Below are 14,014 nucleotides of genomic sequence, written 5' to 3'. Positions count from 1 at the left end.
TAGGGCGTGGGGAAACGCTAAAGCTTATCTTGCACAGGAGCAATAGCGATGACGGTGTCCCTTACGGAACTTCCGTGTGGCAATATTTGACCTCTTGAAATAAGTAACCCTCCAAATAAAGAATGAATTGAAGTGGGTTTTTTTTATCTTTCTATGTATATGTCAGGACTTCCTCCTCTCCCCCCCCCAAAAAAAAAAAAAAAAAAAAAAATGGGTAAGTCCTGGTAGTATATCGTCACCTTCCAGCCAAAGCATCATAAGCGCCATATGCGACGTTTAACAATTTCCGCCGCCATTTTATTTTTTTACAGAGAAATTTTTTAACGAAGCTTATTTGCTGCACGGACAACGAAACACATAGCTTTGGAAACTTTGAAGCCAATTTCACAAAACTTAAAAACGTGACATCCGCTGTTCTTACAAGGCTTCATTTGCATTTAAGCTGTTTCTAAAACGTCCGGAAACCGTGCTCGACCGAAATGAGACATCAGCAGCGCGGTGGCGCTTGGCGCACATTGGATCGAGCCAATTGGAGATATCGGACAAAATATGGATATTTTAAAAGCTTGTAACTCCGTTTTTACAAAATTATAAGTTTTGAAAGTGGTTCCATTGATTTGCGCGTAAAATTTCCTTCTAAAAGCACCCCTTACAAATGAAAATTCGACGCAATAAACATCAAAATTTGCAGTTCCGACCTCTATGTTTGACTGGATCTACTGTGCGGTGCCGGATTTTTTCCCCTTTCGCGGAAACCGGTAGCCGGGCACGCGGGCAATTAATCGATAAATTGAGACAAGACTAATTGCTTGTTTACTGTTTTCGAGGTGTCGTAATCCGGCGTCGGCCCGAACACAAACCCGCGCGGTCGAACGAGGTGTTGCGACCGTTCGACCGATTCATTCGCCCGCTCGTTCGTTCCGTTTTTTTTTTCTCCCCCCAAACGCAGATAATATCGAATTAGTGACAAGGAATTTATGACCGACTCGTGTTCATCGGCTCGGCCACCGTTTGTCAGACAACCCCCTCCCCCCCTAGCCCGGGTTTTTTTTACAGGTGTTCAACCGTTCACCCTCGGAACGTTTTTTCAATTACCGCCTGGATTGGACATCCACTAATTTGTCTAATTTTTCGTTTAGACTAATAACGCTGAGCCGCCGAACATCATTATCTGTAACTCGCATCTCGGATTCTAACCATTCCCGGCGTTATTAATTTATTCAAATTCGAGCCTTTTTTTCATCCCGCTTCGCTCCCGAATCGAGTGGTTTTTATAGTAAAACAGTCCTTTTCCCGATTTTACACTCTCGTTTTATTACGTCCGCCAGCTTGCCTTCGAGACCTACCCCGCTTAGGAAAAACGTCGTATGAACATAGAGAGTTACCAAATCTCTCTCGACAAAATGTTTATTTTTGAGGAAACCTATGAACATTTTTCCTTGAAATTTTCAAGAACTTTTATTAGTGCTATTGCGAACGAAATTATCTGAAAATTTGGAAGCGACAAGTTTTCCCGAAAATTCGTGATTTACGGAAGGAAAGTTTGCAATGCCTGAAGGCTCATACAGCGTTTTTTTTTTAGTGTGACAGTACTCTCGGCCCGTTGTTCCCTCGACAAGGAAACGTATTCTTCAATCTCAAGGTTGAAAAATAGACTCCAACAATTCCTTTTTGGATGAAGATATAACTATATTATTCCCTTCTAAAATTTTGCTGATTTTTGGGTGCGGTCAGAAGGAAAATTTGATGTTATTGTTAAAAGGGGATTTCATCAAAGTTTTTTTTTTTTTTTTTTTTTTTTTTTTTTTTTTTTTATAAAAACACCCAGACACGAGACAAAATTGCATACAAAAACACGACATATACTACAAGACATAAAAATTACGAGAAAAACTTTTGAAAAAACAAAATGTAGTCATGGTATTTATTCTGGAAAACGACAGATTGTGCCTTTAGCTGAAGAGTGGGTATTTATAACGGCCTAAGCGCCATTAGATGTTGCTAGGATCGGACGCATTATTACTCATTGTAAGAAAACTAGTACACTCTTTCATACGATAGACTTTATCGGAAAATTTCCACGAAAAATTCGTCTCATTTTTAGACTGGGGATTTGATATTAGTAGGCTACCAGACTCCCATTAAGAGTACGAAACAGTTTCTCAATATCAGCAGCTTTTTATGGCGCTTACGATGTTTTGAATTTCCTTCCATGAGTTTTTAGTGGTCCTGGGTATGTATACGTATCAACCGCTTTACGTTCATCGATTCTGCAAGGAAATTAACCAAGGTTTCATTTTTAAGTGCGTTTAAGTCGAAGAATCGGGTGAAAGTAAAATTTATGATTCAAATATTAATTGCTTATCACTTTTATCGCGATTTTGTCGAGTGGTTTAATTGGGTTCTTGGTGTGAATGGTTCTTTAATCAACGGATTTTATATCGTGGAATTTTATTACTCGATATGTTCAAGTTAAGGCCGATGCTTAATATGATCTGTTTACGGTCTCAGTAGTAGGCCTCTAATAGTTATCGTCAACGATTTACCTGATGGCGAAGAAGTACGGTAGAACTACGCCGCCGCACATGGGATCGAGTCAATAGGAGTGGTCGGACAAAATTTGGAAACTTTAACGCATACAACTCCGTTTACACAAAACTTTGATGTTTAAAAGTGATTTCATTGGTTTCCTCGTGAAAATGTCTTCCAGAAACACCCCTTAGAGTCTAAAATGCGTTGCAATAAACATCAAAATTTTCAGTTTCAGCCAAAAATTTCTTGTCCGATCTCGTTAGTTGACTCGATCCACTGTGCGCCGACGCGATTTTATTCTGATTTTGGCTGAAAACAAGAGAAATAGGTCCTTTTCTCAATCGATTTGAGGCTTGTCAATCAGTTTTAACAAGCGAAAAACGGGGAAACACGATTGATAGCGACCACAAATCAGCAGTCAATAGACACAGGCTTCTATCAAGCATCGGCGGATCCAGCAAATTGGCAACATTGCTGTTCTCCATTTAAACCTATGGAAATGTATCGATTCTTGGAGGGGCCAGGTGCTCCATTAAGAATCGATTGTTTAACATAGGTTTAAATGGAGAGAATTCGGTTATCTGCTATCAAGTTAACCGGTGCATCACCAAATAAAGCTTAGCTAGCAAGGCTGTGAGTATGTGACATCCTGTGAGTTACAGATCTCGAAGAGGTGGTTTCCAACTGGTAGCTATATACCAATCGTCAGCGAAAGAGTCACAATGAAGCACGTTCGAATTCCTCAACGCTGAGGCCGTGGCAATTCCAGCCGCAAACCTGCGAAGACAGAAATATGTGGGAGAAGACATCCTGACGGCTGCCGGTGGCGGGAGGGGTTGAGGGGCTTGGGAATGATAGGGAAATTTGAATACTGTGAATTATAGAGCCACCCGTGACCTCTTACCTCCGCGCAAGTAGATTAGAAGTGTCATAAAAAAGAAGAAGGAAGAAGAAGGAGGAGGTGGCGGAGAAGTGGTCGGCAGTTGGGAGCTGGTGCGGCGCGGGCTTAAGAAGCTGAAAGCCTCGTCGCCAAGTTGGGGTGAGAATCGCGCGATATTGCGAGGATAACTCACGGTATTTTACGTGTTTTGATGCGTTGTGGCAGTGCAGAGTACAACTATTTGGTAGCGGAGAGAATGCTAAGTAATAGCAACCCTGCAAATATCACAAGATTGCCGATTTTGCTGTTTTAATTTTTGCCCCTTTCATCGTGTCAACATTTTATTTATGGACTTGACCGGTGATGACAGACGCTTCGTTATGATACTTATTTTGGACCTCGACTCATGATTTAAATTGAATAAATCCATTGCGTTTGAGGTGCTGACATTCAAGTAAGTTTTTCGTGATGTTTTTAATAAATTATGCGATAAAATATACATAGAAAAAAAGTGCAAAAGGCGATCCCTAAAATGGTGGCACTACCCCATTTTTTTGGATAATATGGGCAATTCCAATTAAATGTGGTAGTACCGCATCATTTGGGCTGTAGTAACCTAATTTTTTTAGATGCTACCACAATTAATTGGAAATGACCAAGTTGGACCTTAGCCCCTATCTCTTTTTTCCCCGTGTACCCAAATAGTATTTCAAATGTAAGCACAATGTGTCTTCTTGATTACTACGTGTCTTTAACTGCTGTACATGCGTAAATAGTGTATTCCACTGAATTTGCAAACGGTGAATTTTGAGTTTACGTGGAAACTAGCGATGACGTTATTAGGCGGTGCTTTTTTCACTTATAAATCTATTTTTATATTTCCCATATCAGAAAAAAATTAGAAATATCAATTTTAGAAAAAATTACCATGAGATCAACTTTTTAAGCACTCCCAGATGAAACAATAAAATGTTCGCGTGCAAATTCTCGATATCATTACCAGAGGCTGCATTTTTCTTTTAAAAATCGGACGAAATTGATGACATCACCTTTTTCAGAGAGAATAAATGAGAATAAATCGGTATAAACTGCTTTTCTGGGAAGTAGTAATGGTAAGCAGCGTTTAAAAGGATGATCGCCTGCAAAGGGTTGGGAGCAAAACGCGAGCTCAAGGCTCAAGAAAGGACAACGTCGGAGCAAATCTACTGTTGGGTCAGTTACTCTGCCCGCGCGCTTTTCATACACTTTTTCACACTCGGCTTATTTCATTAGCGCTGATTTGTTTCTTAATACGCTTCTCTCTCCGCGGCCGCCTCCCACCTCCAACTTTTTCAAAGGGAGCCTTGCGCGAATTTACGACAGGGAGCTCAACCACAATTTATCGCCCACTTTCAGCCGAGAGACACATCTGCCGAGTCGTGCAATGCAACCTTCACACCTCCCGAAACGTACCAGTGTACTTGTCTCTCATATTTATTCGTAACTTGCAAGGGTCTGTTACAAACTTTTGCGAGAGCACAAAAAGGAAGTGCTTCTCACCGATGGATCAGAAATCACGAGGTTTGCGTCTAGGATGTCAGAAATTCACTCTTCATCTCGGAATCTTCAGGAATTGGGGAATTTTTGATCTCCCCACCTCAATGATAATATTATGGCAAACACTTTATTTGGTACAAATGAGCATATTTGTTTCAATACTTCCATCGAAAATTCTTTTTTTAATGATTGATCAACGATATCGTGGTAGCAATATACTTCCATCAAAAATTCTTTTTTTAACGACTGATCAACGACATCGCAAAAGAATTTCCCAAATTTCCTCTTCGGTCTCTCGAAAATACTTTTGCAAAAAAGTCACCGGTTAATTTTGTTCCGAAATCAAGCTGTCTCCATGATTTTCCTGCAAGATGATATCTCACAGGCGCAGAATGCGACTATTCCAGCTTCAGGGATATATTTTTGCCTACTCGTTCAAATGAAGGCGCATCACGTCCTGCCTCTGATTTGGAGTTTTGCTTTGCGGCATCTGGTGGAATTTCTCTTCATTTGAGCATTTAGGCTAAAACGCTGCATGTAAGTTAAAGTAGGCATATCTAAAATAGTAGGCGTAACTAAAATAGTGTTTTAGAGGAACGGCACACCATGCTCAGTTGATTTTCATCACTCAAAACGAATTTGAAGTTCGAAATCAGTAATTTTCAACTTTATCCATTTTAAAGGAGACTATATAAAATCAGCTTACTAAGGTTAGGTTGTACCCTACTTCCATCACTTCCTCGTCCTCAAATGAAACAGTTGAAAGAGTTTCGACTGCATGGTTCTTGGCACGAGAACGCGATCCAACGTTGCCAGTGGTCCCAAACATAAACAAAATGCGACTTAATCCTACTATCCTATCATTTTAAGAGGAAACGCCGTATGGACACTTCAACGCTGCCAAATCTTCCCTCTAAAAAATATGTATTTTGTGTATAAGCATGAATCTTCTTCCGTGAAAATTTCAGGTGCCTCAGATCAAACCGTCAATAATTTTCACTGAAAAATTGGAAGAAAATTATTCGCGAGTGCCCCGGAGACTTCGTGCTGTATTAAGGGAAATTTGGCAACGTTTGAAGGGCCATACGATGTTTATCCGTGGAGCGCTGATCCCGATCAAACGCCGGCAACGACCCGAGGGTTAAGCGCGCGAGGTGAGATTTCACTTGTCACAACAACACAATATCGCACAAAGGCCCGATTGAAACGCTCTCGAAAATAATAAGCCCATAAATTCAGAATAAGATGTGTTTGCCAACACTTGCTTTGTCTTGGCGCGGAACACCTATGCGCGCTTCGCCGAAGCGCGTGAGACACCGGGCCCCAACAAAACCCGTGGCGAATCCTTCGGCAAAGGCGCGTTCGCTATGGTTGGAGCGCGAGCAGCGCGAAAGGACCCCCAAATCCGTGTCGCGCCCCCGCCCCACCGCGCGAGGGGCCTAATTAGGCGCAGAGGTTTCCAGTTTGTAAACAGCGAAATCGATTCCCACGGGCCACGCGCCTCCAAACTCACCCTCGCCCGAAAATAAATGATTTGTTTCTTTCTGATAAATTGTCGACCTCTTCTCTACCAATGCAGCGTCGACTCGTTAATTAAGACGAGCCCAAGATGTTAACCCACAGAAAGGTTCTCTGCCTTGTTCATTGTTTTTAGTGCTCCTCTGCGAGGCGTTCAGGTGCACCAGTCCTGAGTCTACACAGTGAGGGAAAGTAACCGAAATGTTGTGTTAGTATGGGAGGCTGAATACTGAGTAACCTAGGCGTACGATTGATATCCGGATTTGTTTCTCTTAGGGTTATATTGACCAAATCTCTGGGATGAAAATGCGCAACCTCGCAAAGATCGAACGGGTATCGCATTGGTGCAAGTTCAATGCGCTAGCAATCCGCAAATCACAACCCCTGAGTGACATTGAAAGAAACAAGAGTGCGTTATTTCAGCAGGATACTTTAGATATCTTTCGGTGCTGGTCGATTTACCCATAACTTTGGTCAATCAACTAAGTCCGTTTGATTGATCGGACCGAAACAATAAATAACTCAAAGTGATTCAAATTAACCATAAACACGAAAATTGTTCAGATAAACATGAAAATCGCTTCATGCATTCAAATCGCCCCTAGAATAGACGTTCAGAGAACGTTTGAATAAAGCATTAAGTAGCATTTTTAACAAATTTTCTGACGGAAAGTTTGAAAACCAACTCCTAAACAAGATGAAAATGCTTAAAATTAGGAACAGTTAAATGACAAAAATACAAATGACGTCGTTTGTACAATCTAATCTCGATTGGATCTGTGTTAGGAATAATTCTTACAATATTTAGTTCAGGAGTTGATTTTCCAACTTCCCAGTCTGGAGTTAGTTTTCTACGCTCTTTCTCGTAGGCAGCCTTTAGGTAATCAAGTTTAAAAAAAAAAAAAAAAAACATTGAACCTAAAGCCAAATTCGAAATGTATTAACCTCCCTCTATTTTTAAAAAAAATAAGTCCAGTAATAAAAACTAATCTCTTTAAATTGTTTAAAAATGTTTTGACTCCGGCGGCCAAGCGTTAAGCACGACTGATAGGATCATTTCCCGATGATAAATTGGGCATAAAATCGACGGACGGTCAGAGTAGAGAACAAAAAGGGGTAGATAGGGATGCAACCTAATTTACCCCGCAAACCGGCAGCAGCCTCGATTCGATTCGCCGTTAAAGACAAATAAATTTAAAACTAAAAAAAGAAGGAGAGAGATAGGGTGAGGAATCCGCTAATAAGCGCTGATCAGAGGGAGCGAGACATACCGCCGCTGGTCACGAGAGACACAGAACCGAGGAAGGAGATTTAAATAAAGACGCGGATAAAAAGATGCAGATAATACGATTAAGTCTGAATGGCTCGAATTCAGGAAGGGGGTTATAAAGAACTGGATGATGCGACTGCTGATAGGGGTGGCTAGGCGACGGCAGCGGCGCGCTGTTCAGTGTGGAAAATTAGCCACGGTCATACCGTGCGCCTCGAATGACCGTAATCCTGCCAAACGAAACTATGTGCTTTTAGACACGAGCCCTGAGACCCATAAGGATATATGCAAAGCATGGCTCACGTCGTGATGCACGTACCTCCGTTCGACAGAAATACGTCCAAATATTATGAACATCCAATTTACAAGGCCTTCAACCCGCGCTCCGGCGGGTATATATCACGCCGGTTCAAAGCCGTGCGTGCAGGAGGGAAGCGGTCGCACAATGAAAGTATTATGACAACACGCAAATGCCCGTATAAACACAAACACCTTAAAAAGACCTCACAAAAATCCAAACGGAACCACCCTGGTGGATAAAAACCGCAGGACAATGGGACTTTCGAAAACCCCCAGAGAGCGTCACCCCGGCGGCTGACCACTGCTGCATCGCTCAAGAATGCACCTTTCGAGGCTCCATCCCGGTGAAAAGGTCATTTACAAAAAAATAACAACGTTCGAGTTCGAATGAGCCCTGGGAAGTATCAGGGTACACACAAGTTGGGGGTCATCGGAAAATGGACGCAGTACCTTTTCGGTTTCGGAGATCGTGAACCACGGGCAATTAATTCACACTCAGCCCAAATGTGGCATTTATTCGCTAAACCATCACGAGCTTGGTTCAGGAATTTCGTCACTGACCCAACACACACACCCTCACACACGCACAAAACACGACCGGGATGAAAGGAGGCCTCTGGAGAATACCTATATTAACTACGTTTCCACCAAAATAGGCGAGAAATAACCATCGATCTGTTGGTTTACCATGTCCGTAAATATCGTTTTTTTTTTTCATTGTCATCGACGCTCGCAGCCCGGGGACGCCCTACGGTGGCTCTTCTATGAATTCGTTCATTGATACAAGATTGTTGACTTTCCATTTCATTTTTCAAAACGTTTGTTTAACGACCTGTAATTTATTGGTTGTCACCTCCTGCTACTCCTGGGTCCGTCGATAAATGATCGGTGCCATGGGGCCTCGCTCTTGTGGGCGGATGGCCTCACGGGTCCAGGTAAGGTGATAACAAAATCATACCCTCGATAGCATCATCGTCTTTTCATTTCGTCACTTTCGTGCCGGGAACAAACGCAAGACTCAATATTTTTAGCGGATCATCTGTTGCCCTTGCGCACATATTTCGAACATCCGGAGGAGGCACCGATTCCGAAAATTAGACTTCGCTAGTGAAAAACACACTCTGGGCTCTGGGATAGAACAAAAATAGAGGCGATTCTTGCGACTGGCAACGCTGTTTTAGAAGGCCCTTATAGAATGCATGTGAAAGTATCGATTCTGGGAGTCCTTTACCTAGAATTGACTGTTCATAATGGATTTATGTGGAGGGAGACAAGTTTTACTAACTTGCTAGAGTTGATTTTCAAAAAAATGAGAATCTCGTTCCTGTATGACATTAAATTGCGCTAAAATAGACAAGTCCCAGATAAGACATAATATTTTTACAATATTGGGCAAATATTGTCAGTACTGTCGCAATATTTACACAATACTGACAATATTTTGATAATATTATAATCAAAATTATTTTTTTAGAAAATATTTAAAGAATCATCATTTAGTATTTTTAAAAATAATATGTTTACCCAAAACATCATAAAAATATTTTCAAAATATTTGTATTTCAATACTGTAAAAATTTATATCGTGAGAGTATTTTTAAAATATCAGTACATATAATATTTATATTCAAAATATGTATTATATATTTTAAAAACATTTTAAAAGACAGTAATGCATTGGTAAGTATTTTCAAAATATTTTGAAAATATTTTAAACAATAATACTGCTATTCAAAATATTTTTAAAATATTTTCAATATCCTAATCGGTATAAGTCATCATACTAAATGCCTGCCCATAACGAAAAGTATTAAACATAATAAGGCTTAGATTTAAGACGTAGCTCAAATGTGTTCTTTCTGAACAATTATCCATTATTTTCAACCTTATTATTCATAAAGGTTATTGCAGTTGTTGTCAAATTTAATATAATATAATATTATATATATTTTTTTGCCTCCCAAGAAATTGTTGAATTTCCACCTCCTTGAGGTCATTTTCAATGTATTTGCGCGTGATCTCAGTTTATTTCTTTTTTTGTTTCGTTTGTAGTTCATGTACTGTTGTGAATATTATCATTGAATGAGAATGTTATCATTCATTCACATCTGGTTGTTTATTTTTTATTTTTCAAATTTCAAATGAAACATTTAAATTCAACTGAAGAAGAAATTCTTGATCTCGTGTGCTTATTGGTCTCCTGTAGAACATGCACTTAGTAGCTGTGCAGCTGTGAGATTATGGCAATCGCACCTGCATAGTCTTTATGAGGAAGACATCAAACTGCAATCAAATGCAAAATGCATCTCAGAATGTCGATGAAAAATTTAAAGAGAAAAAAATAAATAAAATAATAGAATGGTGGAAATAATAGAATAACAGAGACAAAAGAAGAGAAATAAAATGAAGTAAATCAAATTAATGATAAAATGAAGTCAAAGACTAAACTGAAGTAAAACATTAGAGGGAGCAAGGAGATGAAGTAAAAAAACTGAGATGAAGAAAAAAATAAAGTATAAGGGAAAAAAAACTAAATGAGGTTAAAGAATAGAATGAATTTAAAGAATAACTGAAGTCAAAAAAATTATGATGAAGTATTAAAATAAATTACAGTAAAACAAAACAAAGTAAAGGAATAAGAAGTAAATAATTAAAGAAAAAAAATGAAGTGCTTGAAAAAAAAAAAAAAATAGAGTGAAGAAAAAAATAGAGTCAGCAAGGAAATAAAACAAAGTAAAACGATAAAATAAATTTAAAAAATATAGTAAAGTAAAAAGTAAAATAAATACACGGACAAATCCAGGCAGATGGAAAATATCCTAGTTGCCCGTCCAACTCGACGTTAAATACCGGTTTTAAGTCGCTAAAATACATCGTCTAGTGAAGCTCAATCGGTAGGGTCGTGGTGTTAGTGTTAGGTAGGTCCCGGGTTCAATCCCCAAGGTGGATGAAAAATTTCTAATCTGCAAAATCGATTCAATAACATCCCAGTGGTTTCTTTATTTTTATTTTTCATGGTTTCTAAAATTATTTCCACAATTAACCCTTTTCCACCATCCCCTAGCTGCGAACCCCTAAATTGATTCAATATTGGTGTGTATTGTCTCAATATTGATATCCAAATACTTTCCCTTTGAAGTACTGGCACAGTATTCTCAGCCAAAGTATTGGCACAGTATTTATGCCAAAAGGAAAGATGGTGTACGATTTTAACATTGGCTCAATATTTAACCAATATTGGCCCAATGTTTGCATAAATACCAAAACAATATTGTTTAAATATTGGCTAAATATTCCTGTCTTATCTGGGGTGTACTTTAGAACATTAGATCATTTTGTTATGTTCCCACCAATATTAGTTAAATTTATGAACCCAGAGTATCCTCGCATTCAGTTCACTCAGTGATCTCTATTTGATCACGAAATAGATCATATTCCCGAAACCTGCAAAATCTCCATTGATTGATTCTTTTGGCAGTGCTGGAACATAAAAACCGTGCATAATCCCTCGACAAGTATAAAAATAAACAAATACATGAATTTCACACAGGTCTATGCAAATCGTCAGGGGTGTTTTCCTTTCAGACGGAAAAAATGGTATTTCATTGAGTAGAAGTTGGCTACCTGATCCACACTCGGATCGTCCGATTCTAGTCGGAACGACTTCAAATTCTGGTCCCGAGCCAGACACAATCAACACCGACCGGAGCAATTTTTTCCCGCTGACCAAGTGGAACCATCCCGGATCATTAGCTAACTGTAAATCATATTCAAATTGCAATTTGCGCCTCGCAGGAACTTGATACACTGTGAAAGTGGGATTGAACACCCAGCGGAATGATAATTTGATTCGGAAACGAAACTGCAGCTCCGGCCCATGCGGCTTCCACCTTCATTAGCAGGAGGATTGCATGCTTAAGAATCGGATCCGATCCTCCGAGCTGTGTTTTTATCCGCGTGTTTGCTCTGCCTCGGAGCATCACTGCCAGAGGAAAAACGCCATAAAAACCCTCAGACGTTGCCAAATCCCCGTCATTAAAACACGGATTTACTCGGAAATTTTTAAATATTTTCCTTCCAATTTTTCAGACGATTTTGTTCGCGATTAAATCTAAAATACCTGAAAATTTCAAGGGAAAAACTCCATAATTGCCGGCATAAATTCATGTTTTATCCAGGGAAATTTGGCAACTCTCGCGTGTTCATACGGCGTTTTTCCTTAGCTCGGCGGATTAGCATAGGAATGGCGAGGACTTATGGATTTTTAAAGCAGCGATCGCTCTTGGGAGCTCCCCTGTCGCTTAATGGGCCTCCTCCACTCGCACCGGGATAAAGTTCATTCCAACTAGGAACTGGTTCACTTGGACTCCCGGACTCCCGTACTGTCACCAGCCCCATAAATCAATTCTTGTTTCCATGTTCCTTTTTCGCCTCTTCCTCTCCCCCTCCCCTCCGGTTTACGACTCGTCCGCACAGCGTTATAATTTGATGATCATATTCGCGTCTACTTTATAAAATTCATACTCCCCGGTCCATCCTTTTTCTGATAAAGTATTGTTAACGTCGTTCATTTCCTTAACGATCCTCCTTGTCGTTTACGACTCGTGAGGGCGCAGCTCGGTAATTTACGATCTTCGACGCAGGAGCTCGCGGAAAATTTGAAGGAAACCCCTACAAAGTTTGTGAGGTGAAATGGTCCTCGGAATACCTGTATCCGGCAGGAGAGTATTTTCATACGAGGAAAATAAGCTCTATTGTGTCATTTTTAGTGTGAATATGATTATGTACACTGAAAAAAATAGTTCTGTTCATATAGGGCTCCTGCACTTTCTTCGTTGCGGCTACAGAAGGTTACGTTACGAGGACTGAGTACTCTGTGCTCATGACCGAAGTTCTGTTCTCACAACAGAAAAGCTCTGTAAGTATAACAAATATAGTGCAGGAGCCCCGTGAACAGAAGGTGCTGTCATCAGCACTGACTATTTTTTTTTTTTGCGTGTAGTAGACTAACATAATGTTTAAATTCATGCCCCTTCTGAGAGTAAAAACCACCTAAGGTCGGCGAATTTGGGGAACATGCACTGAAAAAAGTCCAGATTCTTGAAATATTTGCCAAGAAATCATACTCTTGCTTCGACCGGATTTTTGCTTAAACCAGAACCAAGCGTCCTAGTTCAAGAGAATTTCCTTTTCATTCAAGTAAAAATCCGATTGAATCAAAATCATTTTTCTTGTCAAATTTTTTAAGAGCCAAAAGACTTTGGAACTCTTCGAAGCGCGATATCTCGGTTAATAGTGAACGCAGAGAGTTGCTGTTCGGACGGATCTTATTATTTTCAACTAATCTACAAGAATCAAGCATGAAAACACGATTCTGTAACCAACGTAACTGGCTCATTGGTCATGCTCATCCAGAACACAATCATCTTCACTCGTTGTCGTCTTAAAGGGGTGAAATAGCTCTACGATGAGGCACGCATAGGTGATTCTTCAAATGAGATGACTCATCTCCTAACCTGTGATAGGCTCGAACGCTGAAGGTGAGAAGCGGATTAAAAAACGGTTTATCGTGCGATAATTAATCTAATCCAAACAGCGAACTAAGAAGATAACAAGATACACTTAACGATTATTTATGTGACTTTTCCCTTTTTCCACCGGGCTCGAGCACACACACGGAGGTCGCTTCATAACGTCGTCCCTCCATAAGGTCGCACCTCAATTTCCACGTGAACCCTGTTGTCTATAAGACTCTACGACTTCCAGGGCTCATGTGGAAAAGGAGATACGTCTTTCCGTCGGAGGAGCGACGATAATTCGGAACGAGGAGTTAAATTGTGCTACTCACACGGAGACGATCGACTCAGGAGTGGATAGCGCACACACCCGCGATGAAAGATTCCTCCACGCACTCACACATGGCGCGATTCTCGCACACACAGCAAGAATAATAAATTATAAATCATTAGAGGAGCTCC

The 14,014-nt window shown here is 40.1% G+C and overlaps 1 protein-coding gene across 1 annotated transcript in view; it reads right to left on the bottom strand.

Moving 5' to 3' along the window:
• Positions 1-14,014, bottom strand: part of LOC109029690 (T-box transcription factor TBX20) — a 103,109-nt gene that overhangs the window by 49,748 nt on the left and 39,347 nt on the right. The gene's annotated exons all lie outside the window — the stretch shown is intronic.

The sequence above is a fragment of the Bemisia tabaci genome, chromosome 7 (assembly GCF_918797505.1).
Source record: "Bemisia tabaci chromosome 7, PGI_BMITA_v3".
NCBI classification, from domain to species: domain Eukaryota; kingdom Metazoa; phylum Arthropoda; class Insecta; order Hemiptera; family Aleyrodidae; genus Bemisia; species Bemisia tabaci.
Note: the sequence above shows the minus strand (reverse complement) of the source record. Positions and strands in the feature narration are given on the sequence as shown.